Below are 16,948 nucleotides of genomic sequence, written 5' to 3'. Positions count from 1 at the left end.
GTGCTCTCTTTTCATTATTAATTATAAGTGGATATCTGTCCAGTTCTGCTCAACAAGCAGTTGTTGGTGTTTTTCTGTGTATAAAATGTATCAGCAGATTTCTGCATGTAAATGCTCTGTTGGGTGTTTGTCCCAGTGGACCCCGTACTTCGCTACCATATGGCACAATAGGTTGGATGGCACTAATATTTTAAGCCATATTTAAATTGAAAAATTAGAAGCTAAAACATTTTCTCTTAGTTGCATTTAGAGCTCTTTGTGCATTCACTGCCATGTTGAAACTCCCTGATGATGTTATGGTTAAGATAAGATGAGCCTTTATTAGTCAAATAAAGGGGAAATTCATAGACAGGTATAACTTATACTGTGTTCAGTGGATGTGATTGTTTATCTTCTGACATTACTAGTTACTTTTTAGAATCAGATTACTAATACAAAATACAGTATAACCATCTCTGGTGGGAAATTCATAAGCAATGCAGCAGTATTGAAAGTATATAGGGTAGTAAACATTAGCTCCACCTTTAAGAGCTTCAGAATTAAATGTGATATAATGCATCAATAATTATAATCCATTAATATAATATTTATTAATGTAAAATGTGCCATTCTGCATAATGAGTGCTTTTAGTTTTGGTACTGAGCACAAACATGAACTCCTCCAATTTGGTTTCTGAGGACATTGATGTGCTGTGTGTCTACTCCATTACAGCAAGACTCTTAAAACCAAATGTAAGGATACTTGTGCATATTAACAAACATATGACCATGGATTTTAAGGTATTTTATGTGCATGACACATTTTAATCACAAATAAATTCAGCTTACATATGAATTAATGACTGGAGGGATCATTTAGTCCTTAGGTGCTTTTCCCCTTCTTTTTTTTAGGTTACAGTAATAAGATGTAGTAAGCAGGACTAAATTACTATGCAGCAGCAATTTACTGTTGTTTGTGTATGACTGTGTACTGTATATGTACTTTTTCTCCCTGCAGTCAGACATACATAAATACTCCAAACCACCACTTGGTGGCAGCGGTTTCAAGTCCCGTCAGACCAAAAACTATTTGCATATAGTGTAAAAGTAGCCTATGTAATGTTTAAGGTGCTAAAAATAACTTTTAAGTAAGATGTATATGACACAATAGTGAGTGGTTAGAGTGGCTGTAGTCAAGCCAAATATCCAGACATGCCCTTCTGGTGAGACAAGCACAAACCTATTTGATCAAGGTCTAATTAAGTGGCATATTTATGCAGCAGTCATGGAGAATATGCATTTAGTTTATCTGTTATATGTACTGTAATGATCCAGTAAATCCAAAGTGTACCATCCTTGCAGACTTCTGTACTCCTTTAGACAAAAAGAGCAGCAAAAAACAATGGGAAACAAGTGTATTCTGTTGCAGCACTGCCTCCTGCATCAAAATGTCAGACTGGTTGTTTCCATGTCTCACGAGAAATGCCTCTGAATCAGGTATACACTTAAACATGCACTTTTTGGAATCCACTCTTGTGTGTGTTTTCAGTTTTTCATTCAAGCAGGGCAAATTTGCAGCGTTAAGCAGAAATGTCTCACTCACTGGAAAAAAGCAACAAAAGCTGCTTGTTCATCTGCAACACATCTGCCAGTAGGTAGGAGCAGGTTTATTCTGCACAGCATATCAAAGGCAAAACATGGTTTAAAAAATTGACACTTTGATTGGATTAGGGGTGTAATATTTCCTGAATAATGGCAACCCAACAAACACCCATCTGGGGGAGGGGGTCTGTCATAATTATTAACAGCAAACACAGGCTCAGTGCACTCAGTAAACATTACACTTGACTCAGAATACCTGTTGTGAAATTTAATATAGTTATAGAAGAGAATGAGGTACACATTACTTTCTAGAATTATACCTTTGTGTGCAATGTTATAATTAGCCAGCTCTAGTCAGTCTGTAAGTCCACCATTATGTTCAAATATTGCTAACTATAGTTAACAATTAGTAGTATGTAGTTATAGTTATTATTGATGAGACTGCTGTGAAGTTTTGTAGAAAAAAATCTAAACCCTACCCCCACTTCTGATCCCTGCTTTTCCTCTAATGTCAATTTATTTATGAATTCTAGGTATATAAACATTATTTCCAAACTAACAAATATGAGTGATTTCACAACTTTGTGTACCTTGTGAATATGTTACAGCAGTGCAGAGATTTTACCCTAAAAGATTGGCCTAACACTAGAACAGTCTGAAATATCATTGTAGGGTTTATTTTGGCTCAAGGCCAAATATCTGAAAATAATAACATGTAATAGTCATATATACTGTAAATTTTAAATAATGAACAATTTTAAAAATTCATAAAACTTATATTAACTAAGTATATAAATAAACTACTACTGCATTTTAATTATAAGGTGACAAAAGTGTAAATCTTTGAAAGCCTCTTCAAGAACAGAAGCACACAACTTGGACAAGTTCTACTGGCAGCAAAGAATTTGCTGGAAAAAATGCTTGCTGCTAAAAGTCTAACATACATTTTGGAAATCAGTGTCTATTTATCTAACAGTTTGGTTTTCCTTACACTGAGCCTCACAGAGCTGCCGGTGCAGCTGCTGACACTGAGCCTTGGTTTTGGTTAAAGCTGCCCTGGAGCCATGGTTTAAAATGTTAGTATGTCAGCATAAAATTGTAGGAAAACAAAGTATTACAGTCACTATATGTAGCCCACCGAACAATAAAAATAATGTTCTAGATCTCCTATGTGATCCACACTGATCCAAGGTCAGTTAGATACAAAGAATGTTTTCAGTAGCTAGCGCTTGCTATTGTTATAAAATTCTTTTCAGTCTGATAATGGTTGTCTGGCACATCTCAAGGAGGTTCTGAGTCTGAATTCCTGTGTCTCCCTCTTCCAGTTACTCAATTGTAACTTCCCCTCTTTCCATTTTCCATGTTGTGTTGTGCTTTGGTACAGGACAATGGAGATGCAGTTAAACAGATGACGATGGAAAGACCTTCCTGGACCCTTATGTATGATGGGGCCAATCTACATCAGTCTTTGGGGGAGGGGGAGCTGACAGATTAAGGTCATAGGGTGGTGAGACAAACATCTCAACCAGGTCCTGTGGGGAGTTAGGCCACCATGCTGCCACCTAGCTCCCAGTAGGAGGCCTGTAAATTCAAGCATCCAAAGACTAAAAGCTCTTCTCATCTCTGAGGAGGATTGCAGCTCTTTTCAAATGTACACAGGTGTGTACATTTCTGTGAGAGAAGGATAAGGGAGGGCAGAAAAGAATAGTGGAGCAGTTGGACAAAAGAATGATTACAGGGGGTCAACATTTTGAGTGCATAATCAAATTTTACATTTACATGGATGTCTGTGGCTTAATTTTAGTGCTTGGATATTTGTAAGTTGTCGTTTTCTGCTCGCTGCAGTATGCAGGACTGCAGTCGTAGTTTACAGCTGGCTGTGATGGAAACCAGGCCGTGTTTGACCTCAAGCTTTCTCATGACTGTCACTTATGCGCTCATACAGGTCAAGGTTGTAGACAGTCCTGCCTGCAGCCATCTCTTCTTTGTTTGTTTCTGTTTTATTTAAATAGTAATAGATAAGTTCCCATCTCTCCTGGAGACCACTATCTAACATGATACTGTACCATTAAAAACATTTAGCTAAGGGTACATTTACAGTATAAAATGTTGCTGAGGAACTGATAAGGGCTCTAGTCACCATGATGGCACCTTTAGGTTTACTACCATTTGCAACAGTAATTACAGTGGAGAAAAAACCAGTGAAATGACTCTTTCTTTCTGTCCTTGTGACTCTTACCTTTTCTGTCTTTTTTGTGTCCCTCTTTTTCTTTATCACTGAATGTGACTCAGTCAAACGTCAATGGTGGTTGGCTGTTGTTATCAAAAGACATTTCAATTTGGCGGCCGTCCCTCGAGCCCAACCAAATTACCACTTCAAAGGGTTGCGAGTTCCCAGGTTGCTCCCAGTCGGCCCGGCCCAGAACGCTCTCTCTCTCTCTCCCTCCCCCTGCTGCTCAGCAATGCTGATGAGGGCCAAGGCTGCCTTGAGCATGCTTGCCCCTCCATGCTTAACAGAACTCTCTTCAGGGGAATAGGGAGCATGCTCATTATTCTGCATGAATAACAGTGGCTTTAATTTGTTTTAGTGGAGTATTTTTAACCACTGGAAATGAATAAATGGGAGAAATATTTCAACTGACACCCACATGCTCTGCACAGTAAATGCTTAAAGCCACTACAGTGTAGAAGTTTTGATAGCCTGAACCTGGAGGCCATGATATTCCCAAATTACACATGTGAAAGAGGCACAGTATAAGACATTAAAATCCTACCTGTTCACTCACTGTGAGTCACCATGGGTAGAGACATTATCTAAGACTGTAAAATGTAATATAAAGTATTAATGAATGTAGGTATTACCTGTAGTACAAAGACATTACTCCAAGCAGTTTCCTTAAAAGGTGGAATAACACAACCATTCTGCAAATCTCCGTTAGCACAAGTGAACCTTCTCATTGCATTAAGTTTTTGTTTGGTTGCCTAAATGAATGATGGCAATGCCACTGCACAGCTTTTCTTGTTCTGTTGGAGAGATTGTAATAAGCCAAGCAGGGAGAAAAGCAGACAGAGAAATGACAAAGAGTGAAGGCACACTGTTGTCTCAGGTGAGTGACACTCCTGGAGTCGCTGTGCATCACCACCACTCTAATGTGGTGTGTTAATGTTGAATGACTCTGTTTGATTTGATCAGGGCTAATGGTGCAAATATATGGCAATTAAAGATAAAAAGCTGTTTAATGCTGTTTAAATATTTAGTGCTCTCTGGGTTGCATCTCTGGGCCTTTGACTGGGCAGCTGCACAATGGTTTGCAGCTGGCTACCACTGGCGCATTTGAAGAAATGTTGATTGGATGTTGTCCTTATAGATGAAATGAAACAAAAGCATTAATGTAGCTGTTACATAAAACCACATCTGTTTATAAGGTTAATGTTTTGAAATGTGTCTTCAGGCAGGGCCAAATGAACCCACTAGGAGCCTCAGGGCAAAAATGAGCTGTGGGCCCCTGTTGATCCCATCAAAACACATACAGTATTTGCACCAACACTTTTGCTCCACAAGCCAAAAAAGCCGACCAACATTTCTACATTGGCATACTAAAATTAAAGCTAAGAAACATCAAACTCAGCCAGAAGACAAGTTTTAACTGAAGTCTGTGTCCAGAACACAGAATACACTGGTACAGTACTCTGTCCCAGGTTTGCTATATTATTATGACAGTGGCCTCAGTATATATGTACCTTTTCAGATTTTAAATTGTGCTTCAGTGGTGCAAACTGGCTCACCACACATATTTACAATTAATCAAATTAGCACAAAGTAAATAGTTTCAGACCCTTGGACAGTTCTCCATCTTACCCAAATGGTAATCAATCTCTTTAAACATATTTTGTTTATTACACTTTTTCAGATGTACAAGTTCTACTAACTGAATTTATATTAAATGCTATTTGAACTGTTATTTGTGTTGATGTTTTCACCACCCCCACCAGGTTTTATGATTTACCAATTTTCAACATCTTTATGTGACAAAAATCTGGTGGCACTGATGACCAAACATGCTTATGGGAAACCGGGGCTGTGGCCTTGCATGACAGGGGCTCTCACCTTCTACCTCTTCCCTTATCCTCCTCCTTCCACTTTCTCTCCCTTCTAGTCAAATGATAAGAACCATACGAAAGACCTTGCTTTCCTCTTACAGTGGGAATGTGGAGATAAGGTGGGTGGTGGGGTTGGCTGCTGGACCTGCTCCAGGGAACAGGGAGTTCTCAGACTTCCCTGATACTATTGTACAGAAGGGGTGAAGATTGCAGTGTGTGTACTTGCATATGAGGTATTTAGTATTTTTGTGCTTGTTTTAGCTTGCACCCCTGAATACCTGTGACATTTTCTCATGCAAAAATGTTGCAGCCTGTCAACTGGAAAAAAAACCCACACCTTTCCATAAGTATGCATCACACTAATGTGAACTTTCAAATACATAACCGTTAGACTCAGCTGTCTGCAGCATCCTTGAGAATCATATGGTGGCAGAACAACACCTAATATCTGACAAAGTTGATCAAAAACATAGGTCAGGTTGACCCTGCTTGGAGCAAAATGTCTCATCCAGTGACTTAATGGGTCACTAAAAGTGCTGAAATGTGTGGAGGAAAACAAAGAAGAGTGACTTCAAATACATTGTTCTCAAATCATAGGAGCAGTCTAATTAATTACTGAAGTCAAAGTGCGAGATAAATCAGGTTAAAACAACCCTTTTTTAAAGATTTGCCCTTGAATAACTGAGTGGCTTTTAGAAGAAAGTTGGCAGTGATCCCTTTTATGGTCTCATTAACAAAAGTATAGAATCTGTCATGGGAGGCTACTCATTAATCTTATCTTTTATCTAATTAAAATTAAAGTTACAGAACATAAAAGTCAGCACAATTAGCTAACAAGTGAAAACATCCAGATATTTTCCACCTCTGTGCCCATGTCTCATTTTGTCCCGGCCCAGCTTGAATACTAAACTCAATTTGATTCTTCTAGGTTTGCCTCTTTACCTATTTTCCAAGGTTGTTGTCTGTGTTAAGGGGAGGTTAATGAGCTGTCATTCAAGTGACCAGGATGTGATTCATGAGTAGCTTCCAGGGAGGATAAAGTTATTGTTCCAGTGAAACCTGAGTTCTGATGACAGCTGACGCTTGCAGAAACAGAAACAAACAGGCACATTTGCATCGCCATCTTTTTTTTTTTTTTTTGAGCTGTCATCACCTATTCAGTTTGACAGCAAATGTGATTAGCTCTCTCCCCCCATATGATTTGCAGTAGGTAAAGGGACACAAGATGTGTGTGTGTGGTTAGGTAGTTGCAACTCATCTCTACTGGATGCACCTTGCGTGTCCCTGACACTTTCTCTCATTATTAGATACATTGTTTCCTGCTGGGGAGGCCAGGTGTTGCTGGGGTTGTCATACATACACCCCCAATCAAGCTGCATCATGCACACAGACATGCAAGCACATTCACACATATACTGTATACTGCATAATCACACACACATGTAAAAGTTGCTCTGGGCAAGAGCAGATGTGATATATTTCTCAGCTGCTGCCCAGCTTGGTGTGTGGTGTTTGTGGCGGACTTGGGTCTGGAGACAAGGTACCTAAACTTCAGAATCCACTTTTCTACTAATAGCTATCCAGTCTGTGTAAAATATAACGATAATGAAGACATAGTTTCTCTTTTTCTTTAAATGCATTTTGGTTACCATAAGATAAAAACAGGCTGCTAAGATTAAGAAATAAAAATGTATTTATTGGGTGTGAAAATCTAATGGCAACTTTATATTTCTTCCACTGCCAAGTATATTTTTTCCCTCATGGACACATATTTCAGTGAAACCTAGGAAGAATGTGAATACGTTTCATAACCCTGATCCTCTGGGATGCTCTTCACTGTGGAGACATTGTGGATGAAATGCAATGATTTATAAACAGTGTAATAGCACAGTGAAAGATTTGATCATAATAACAAACCTGCAAAAGTGAAGTTTCATATGCTATTTCATCAGGCCATTTATTCCAGCCCCTTCAGAAAAAGATGAGTTCAAATAACTCCAGTGGTCCTGGTGGGGTTTAAACTGCGTACTCTAGGCATTGCCATACTCTTCACAGTGAAGTAGCTTTCTGTGTCATTATCTGTAGAGTATTTCAATAAAAACGTGTGTATTATCATCTTCAGCACCATTGCTGTATCTTTTTCTTGTTTTTTCACCCTCTTATTTAACTTCTGAATCATTTACCACCGAGATTAAAGTTAACTATTAATCTGCTCAGTTAATTCAAAATGTGGGCCAAAATCCGAGTTAGTAATTATAGAGCATTAATTATCTCTTTTTCTTTAATCATTTTTCAAGCCATGTTTAAGGAGACCTTATATCTTAAAGGTGGTTCATCAGGCTTGGACAGAAAGCAGATAAAAAAAAAAGTATCCTTCTGTCCGAAAAATTTAAAACACGCCAGGTTGGAAATGGCACACAACGCATAATATGTTGATTTTCATTGTGGAATGCCATTTACCAACCTTAAAGTTCTAACTTTAATCTTACTTAAATAAATGTGAAGCATTTCGGCAATTATGCCTGACCTTGAAAATAAATAAATAACTAAATAAATAAAGGAAGGAAGGAAGAAAATTATGCCAGCTGCTTAACATTACTGCAGTAAGTGGTTAGACTGGTCCATATTCATCCCCTGAGCCATCCAGTAAAAAAAATTGCCAGACAAAGAAAATGGTAGTGATTTGGACTGCAGATAACTCAGAGAGTCAAATTTATTACTTTATGTAACATGTACTTGGACTGTTTAAGATTCCATTTACACAGAAACAGATTAACCTGATAACAATAAAGACTTTTGCTGTTTTGGCTGTTCATTTTCATGGAAATGACGTTTTGGAGGTATGAAAATGCAAAAGTTTGAAATCGGGTTTGAAATCGTAGACAGATTTGATAATGCTATCTTTTCCGTCACCATGTAAACATGTATTTGCTGTGTAAACAGTGACCTGTTGCGCATGGCTGTTAGGGTTTATATAAATAGCAATGCAGTGACTAAAATGTTTGTGTGCAGGCGCGTGGTGTTAACTTACAAAATGACACCACCAACAAATGGCCTGGCAGGCACACTACATTGCTTTTCCAGAATAAACGGAAATCATTTTGAAAGCAATGTTGTGTAAGCGCTGACTGTTGAAGATGTTTTTGTTTTTATCAGACTGTTTCTGTGTACATGTAGCCTAAGTAAAAACTGTTTCTTGTTTAACAGTGACCCTGAACACTGCTACACTGATGTTACAAAACGTTGCCTTAATGCAGCCTTTGAAAGCCAAACAAGCCCATACACCAAGGTGGCTTTTCACTCACTTGTCCTTGTCCTTTCTTGAACCTTGCTATAGGAACAAGAGAGATTAAACAGGAGCAAGGGCATATTAAAAGATTCCAGTCTGAAATTTTGCAAATAAATTAATTATGCATGTCTTTAGATTACTGTTTTTCTTGTGTGAGTTCAGATGCAGAAATAAACTGGACTTTAAATGTTTTACTATATTTGATCAGCAGTTGTTTATGGTCTACTAAATGAAATCTGGGTCAGCATTAAATCAGCAGCTTCAGGCTGTCCCAGCTAATCAGAACTTCAAAGCAGAAGAAGTTAGAGACTCTCACTGAGGACAAACCACAGAGTATCTTGCTGTTGCCATTTTTACCCATAAAAAAGCAGCAGCCTCCCTGTACACATCCACAAGCCAGCAATTACAGCTGAGTCTGACTGTCAGCTGCTTCTCTTTTTTTTTGTATTCTATCAGTGTCAGGGCTGAATTCTGAAAAGACTGAGGATGAAAGAGCAGGCAGTGGACAGCTGGCAGAAGGACAAAGCTGCTGTTTCAGTCACATGAGACAAGGGTTGTCTGCGATGTTCAAATATTGATCTTTCTGGAGCCAGAAATGGCTACCCAGTCCAACTTATTGGCAATATATATATAAATGAATAAATACATTTCTCTTTCTATTGTGTCTGCTGACTGAGGAAGACACATGACCAAAGTACAACACATTCGTTAGCTCTGTTCAAGCTGTCCTTTCTACTGTGGGCCCTGAGAGTGTCTGTGGATGCCACTGCTTCATTAAAATTAAACTGCAGTAGACACAGTTTCAGTAACTGAAGTGTATGTTTGTTTTAGATTATCTTCATGGTCATACAGTTTAAAAAGCTACCACAGTTGAGCAATTCTAAGACACTTATAAACTCTTTCCTCATGAGGACTAGAGAAGATTGCGGAGCAAGTATGAAATTATAAATTGCGACAGCTGGGTTTGATGTCAAATTCCACAGAAAAGAAAGTCATAATCTTGGATTAAGTCTTCTTTCCCTTCAGAGTACCAGGCTCTACCTATACATTACCTTTGCACTCATTTGCTGAGGCTGGTTGCTGCCTTGCAAACCAAAACAGCTGCAAGGAAAAACAATTCTTTCCCCCTTTGCCTTTTTGTTCCTCTTTAATTGACTTTTTCACAAGGCTGTGCTCAAGTTGACCAGCTACAACCCTTCGTTCCTGACTACCACTCACACACATATACAACAATCTTTTTAAACGTGTGTATATAAAATGCGCAGTTTCTTAATTTGTGAGCTACTGTATGTGCATGGGAGAATAAATGAACAAGAATGTTTGTATGCATGATAATGATGACCCCTTGGTTTCTGTCAGGGAATATCAAACTAAATAATGTATTCTAATTGAGGTGAAAACATATTCTTGGGTGGATTTGGAGCAAATTATTTCAAGCCATTGTCATAATCTCCTATTGTGAACCTGAACCAGGAAAATAATTTGGAACAGTAATCTACAAAGCACTGGGTGGTCAGAACAGAAAAAGCTTTTTCAATGGCTAGTTGCAGGTTGACTCATTAATTTATCACATATGGGCAATAGTCAGTAAAACTTTCCATAAAAAATATTACTTTAAAGGTGTGGATTTATCTAACCATTCTTGTAAATTATTATATTGGCCGACCAAATGAAAGCTGCACTGCAAAATTTCATATCAAGTTATTATTATTATTTTGTTTGTCTATGTAGTCTGAATTCTTTGTATATCTATTGCTAACATTATCACAATGTTTGCAGTGCCCTAAAATTTAAACCTAACATGTCACGTGTGGCAATGAGTAAACTTGAAGATTAGAAAATTATTAACATTATCTTATGTTAGTCACCATGAGCTGCTACCAGGACAAGTAAGGTTGTAGCAGCAAAACCACTCAGTGTATTCTAATGAGTAATAGAGCATTTTGTTATTGATGAATTCATTTTTTTAATTTGTAGGAGAATGAATGTGGTATTTATTCTTTTAAAAGTTGATTTAAACCATCAACTGTAGAAAATCTGGGTGCCACCATGACAGTTCCCAGAAGTGAAGCCACTGCGACATGATTGCTCCCTGGTGGCTGGTTGCAGTATAAATCATAAATCCTACCTCCTCCATGTTAGTGGATGGGACATAAGCCATCAAAAACTCAAAGTACAAATCAGATGAACTTTTGCTGGAGGTCATTTCTGTGGTGTTTGGTAAATATTATCATGCTGATGTGTGCACAAGTGATCATGTTTTTGGTAAGTTTGTTTTTAATAAGTTATTTGATGATATAAAAAGAGGTGCATTTTGGATGATTTCATAGCTTCAATTGGTGGCCTAATGCTGTCACTCCACTTGCTACTGTGCAACATCTGGTTGCAAGAATGCATGATGGGAGCTGCCATATTCATGATATTTTGGATAGTGGAGGGAAGTGGCAATGTCATGTCCATCATATATATAGTATGTCAGTGATTTAAACTAATACAAAATAGCCTACTAAAACTTTTGCAGTACCTGTAACATATTATAAAACCAGATTCTGCAACTTTACACATTAACAGCTCCAAATGGCTTCAGCAGATAAAGGTATTAAAACTGTGTGGACTCTACACCCCCCAAATCCTGCAGGTTAACATCAATAAACTGCACACAGCACAACCTGGCTGGTTTGTCATACTTTATAATACCAAAGGGACTGAGAGACAAAAAGTCCAGCTTTCTGTAGACAGATCACTCACTTGCTGCTGTTTAGGAGACCGTTTGTATTTTGCTGTGAAGTTTTAGTACAACCTGTGCTTCCTTTAGTGCTTTCCAGCAGGCAAGGGAGATTTCACACCAGTCACCACGCCTGACACCAGAAAGTAATTCTGGACAATACCATAAATGAACACCAGTGACAATGTTGTGATGGAAGTCTCTTCTCTGTGACTTATTTTTATGTAAATGTCATTATGGTGCAAGTTTAATATGGTAAATTCAAATAACTGCAAGTTTTTAATAGTAAATATACAGCTCTATTTCACATGACAGTCCGGATACTTGGCTAATGATTTCTCCCACTGCATTCTGATTAAGTGTAAAGCTTTCTCATCATTCTGCTCCTCTGTGTGCTTGTTGAACATGTAATAAGTATGCAAGAATCATATTGGGGTGTTTGGAGGGTGTTCATTTCTTTTTGACTTTCCTTCCTTTCTCTCTTTTCATTTAACTTACCTGTTTGAGCTGCCACAAGCCTGGTGGATTAGCAAGTTCCCTAAGATAAGTTGCTCACTTTACAGAGGCCTTAAGGTGGACCAGGCTGATGTTATCGTGTCCTCTGAAGTCTGTGCTATCCCTTTGAACACACTTTATCTTCACATCTTGGTACTTGCCTGCAAATGGAGCAACACACAGGGGCTACTCTGAAACCGAATTAGTAATAGGAAGCTGCTTGAGTCACTTGTGAAGCATGCTTAATTTGTGTAACATAAATTAATGTTCTAAAAAATAAGAGCCTTACTCTGAGTGGGGTTACAGAGAGGTTGAAAGTCACAGCAGAGGATGTACTTCCTGCATCAGCACAGGAAGTTTGACCTGCCCCAGGAGCTGCTAATACAGTTCTACAGAGGAATCATTGAGTCTATTCTCTGCACCTCCATCACTGTCTGGTTTGGCTCAGCAACCAAACAGGACAGGAACAGACTCCAGCGGGCAGTCAGGACTGCAGAAAAGATCATTGGTGCAAGCCTGCCCTCCATGGAGAACCTGTACACCTCACGGGTCAAAAGGAGGTTGGAGAATATTTCTGCAGACCCCTCACACCCAGGACATAATCTGTTTGAACTCCTCCCCTCTGGACGGCGCTATAGGTCACTGTGCGCCAAGACATCCAGGCACAAGGACGGTTTCTTCCCCGGAAGGGGCTGTCACTCTGATGAACACTTAACCCACGAGAATATGTCTGGTCAATAACCCTCAGTGCAATACCTGTAAATATACATTTACATATACATGTACATATAGATATGTTGAATCCAGACTGTACATATAGGTCTCTATTTATAAGTACGTTACTCTTAGAGAGCCGCTGTACCGAAGTCAAATTCCTTGTGTGTCCAACACACCTGGCCAATAAAGCAGATTCTGATTCTGAAATAATGGAATACAGACAGTGGTGAGGGATGACACTGAAAAATTTGCAGTCAAGATGTCCCTTCCGACATACATAACCTGCAGCCAAGTACAAAAAAATTAAATAATATGAGTGAAAAAGGCACTAAGCAGCCAAGGCTAGCTGCAATCCCAGCTAACAGACAAAGGAAAGCAAAAAGACTGATAGAATTCAAGAAAGCTCAGAAAGACCTTTGTGCTTTTGTCTGGTCCCTCTTGTCACTCTCTGCTGCAGCTGGAAATAGCTATTGCATGACGCTTGACTCCTGTGGGTCCTGGCTGCTATAAGCCAGCAGTGAATTCGATGCTTTCTGCCATGACTGTGCACTCAGATGGTTGTTGTTGTTTGACTGTGGAGGAATCAGAGCGAGGACTCAAGGCTGTACTGTACACCCAAAGGAGAGATTCCATATTCCAGAGTGAAATGCCTTCTGGCACTGTTCCATCAGCCCTTGATTTGAATTGACAAGAGCTGCTAGGGAGGACTGAGGGATAAAAAAGGCTGGAGGAAAACAATGACTGGCACCTCAAGAACAGACACAAAGTCTATATGCTGTATCAGCACTCAAACAAATGGAGAGCGCCTAGTGTGACATTTAAAAAGAAAATGCATGTCATCAAAGGTCCTAACTGGAAACACCACAAATGCTGTATAATGTTGGAGTTTCTTTGCACCTTTATGTGTTTGGTAGTATATAGCAATGGTTTCCAACCCTATTGGCTTGTGACCCTTTATTTCCATTTCAAATTTTTCTTTTGATGGTATCCTCTGTAATGTCTACCATTTTAACTTGTTTTTGAAAAATAATGTTTTTGACAGTTTGGCTTGATGGGCAGTTCTAAATAGTCAGCACCCATGAGCCTCAGGTACTGTCGACACGGAGAGCGTACTGTTGTGGTAGATAATTCATAATGCTTTGTTGTTGAAGCTGAGAAGAAAACACGGGCAGTTGTTACAAATTTTCTAATTTAAAATTCATTGAGAATTTAAAAATAAATTGATTTAAACTGCAGATTATGTTTTCCAGTTTCTCAACACTGTAACCTTTAGTTGTTACCTAATCTTCAGCGCACAGAATAGTACGCGGTGAGTGGATATTTCTTTCCAAAATTCACCCTCAGAGTGGTAGCTAAACTTTTAGTTTTCATGTGCACAGTCTTGTACCTTCAACGTTTTGTCAGATAGTTTCCATAGTTGTTAATCTCTTGTACTAATCATTGACCTTGGGAGTTTCATGTCCATTCAAACCATATGAACTGTCAACTGTCAATCACCTCACACTGTTTGAAGAAAAGTAATAAGAAGTTAATTTTCTAATTGCAAATAGCATCTTTCACAACATTGTAACTGAGCAGTACCAGCTCATGATCCCCTCATCAGAGGATGCATATGAGCTGTGAACAAAAACTTTAACTTCCTGTAATAAAAATGTTTAACATACTAAATGCAGAGCTCACTGGTTTCTAGCCTGTTAGGAAACAGGTTTGCATGAGCATTTCTGTGCACAGACTTGACTTTTCTTTTTTTACAATAACAAGAAAGGTCAGAGTGAAAAAACTGGTTGTTAAAGATAATCATTAACAGGTGCAGTGAAATGCTGAGACCCTCTATTGACATTCTGTCTCCTGTAGAGCAGCAAGAGGTCAACAATCAGAGTGCTGGAAGGAGCATCAGTATCTGGAAGTTGTGCTTCATTTTATTACCCCTCACTCATGCCTTCACAGACCATTTTTAGTGTGAGCTCTGCATTTGTAGCGTTGATCTCACCTTAGGTCTTTTTCTTAGTCTTTTCATTGCCTCAAAGGAGTAATCTGAGGCTTTTATAATACAGCTGCAAATAAGCAGACACTTTTTTTTCTCCTCCCTTTGACCTGAATGCAGCAACAATCTTCCTCCCCTTTAGTTAAAGACTGCCATGGGAGCACATCAAGCACATGCCCTCTGCACCTGAGGCAATGAAAAATAAAAATAAATCAACACACAAATGAATAAATAATCACAAAGGAAAAAAACACGGAGCCTTTAAAATATGTGTGAAAAACATGTTTATCTGCAAAGTTTTTATGTTTCTACGTGTTTTGTGTTTGCAATAATCCAGCGTGTATTTTGGGAACCAAGTCAGTTTCTGGGGCCCTAATTTCATAGATTTATGTTCAATTTTCAGAGGTTTGAGTGGGTTGGGTCTATGTACATCATTGTTGGCTACATACTATGCATTGCTCCCACAGGCTTCTTGCATTTGAGTCAGCAGTATATTGCTGCTGGATGATGTCTCACTGTCAAGAATTGAATGAAAGTATTTTTATTCTGCAAATGAGCCACCTTGATATTTTAGAAATAGCTTCATAATAATGAAAGCTTAGAGGCATTGTTCAGATGGTCACACCTGACTGCACAGCTGTGTGGATTCAGTTGGCAATAAGATTATGTTTGAAATCCTATAAAACCTTATCATCATTAAAACAGTAAACCATTCAGTGTGTAACTAATTACTTGTAAAGACAATGCAAGTACTACAGTGTTGATGAATAAGAAAAAGATATAACAAAACCAAATCTTGCATCTTACTGAGCCATGGCGCCATTCACTGACCCATGCTGTTTATAGCTTATGTTCACCCGCTGAGCCATGTCAGTCAACTTTAACAGTGCATTAGATTCTGCTACAAATGTTGACATGGAGGTCATTAATTCACATTAAGGACACCTCTGTAACAGACAAATACAGTGGCTGTTGGTTTGCAAACAGCTTAGCAAGCAGTGAATGTTCCTTATGCTAAGTGCTTCATCAATCACATTCCCAGACAGATCATTAGAGCCTTCTAGAATGACAGGACCAGCCAAAACATCTACAGCAGATTGCTCCAGACCACCCCTCAAAATTTTAATTACGCTCGAGGTTGGCGCTTATCAAAGACATGCAGTGATAAGTGACTCACTCAATAGCAGCCATTAAACATGTTAGTGTTAAGGGTTTTAAATTAGTTATCTTGCATTATAAGATGTCAGGCCCAAAGAAACTCTGGCTTTTTTCTATACCAAAAAAAAGCAGTAAAACAGAAAATTAAGCTTCATGCCCAACACATTGTGGTTTTTAATGACAGAGCACTAATTCAGCAATTTTGTGGCTTCAGATTTAAGTGGCAGACTTTATAACCAGATGCTCTCTGGTCTTAAGGAAGGTACTTAAAAAGCATTATGATGATTTTACTGGTTTCAGTTTAATTTACTTTACATTACAACTTGTTTTAACTATGCTAAGACTGTGGCCTCTTAGGATGTCAATTGGTTGGTGCATGGAAAATAATTCATTGTGGTTTAACAAGGAGGTAGCCCTGGAGTTACTGGGAGTTACATTTCTTTTCTTTTGGTAGAAGCTAAGGCTTGATTCACACAAAAACCAGAAATATACAGTACCATAAGGTACTGTATGAGGATGTCAGGAGTGGCAGAGAAGTACGTCAGAGTAGTTCAGGATATGTATGAGAGGAGTACGACAGTAGTGAGATGTGCTGTAGGTCAGACAGAGGAGTTCAAGGTGGAGGTGGGGCTACATCTAGGATCGGCTTTGAGTCCCTTTTTGTTTGCTATGGTGATGAACAAGTTGACAGATGAGGTCAAACAGGAATCTTCGTGGACAATGATGTTTGCGGATGACATTGTGATCTGTAGTGAGAGCAGAGGAAAGGTGTACAAGACAGTAGTGAGACCAGCTATGGTGTATGGGTTAGAGACTGCAGCAGTGAGGAAAAGACAAGAGGCAGAGATGGAGGTAGCAGAGATGAGGATGTTGAGGTTCTCTTTAGGAGTGACCAGGA

The sequence above is a fragment of the Monopterus albus genome, unplaced genomic scaffold (genome assembly GCF_001952655.1).
Source record: "Monopterus albus unplaced genomic scaffold, M_albus_1.0 scaffold3.1, whole genome shotgun sequence".
Classification (NCBI taxonomy): Eukaryota; Metazoa; Chordata; class Actinopteri; order Synbranchiformes; family Synbranchidae; genus Monopterus; species Monopterus albus.
This window is presented reverse-complemented; position numbering follows the sequence as displayed.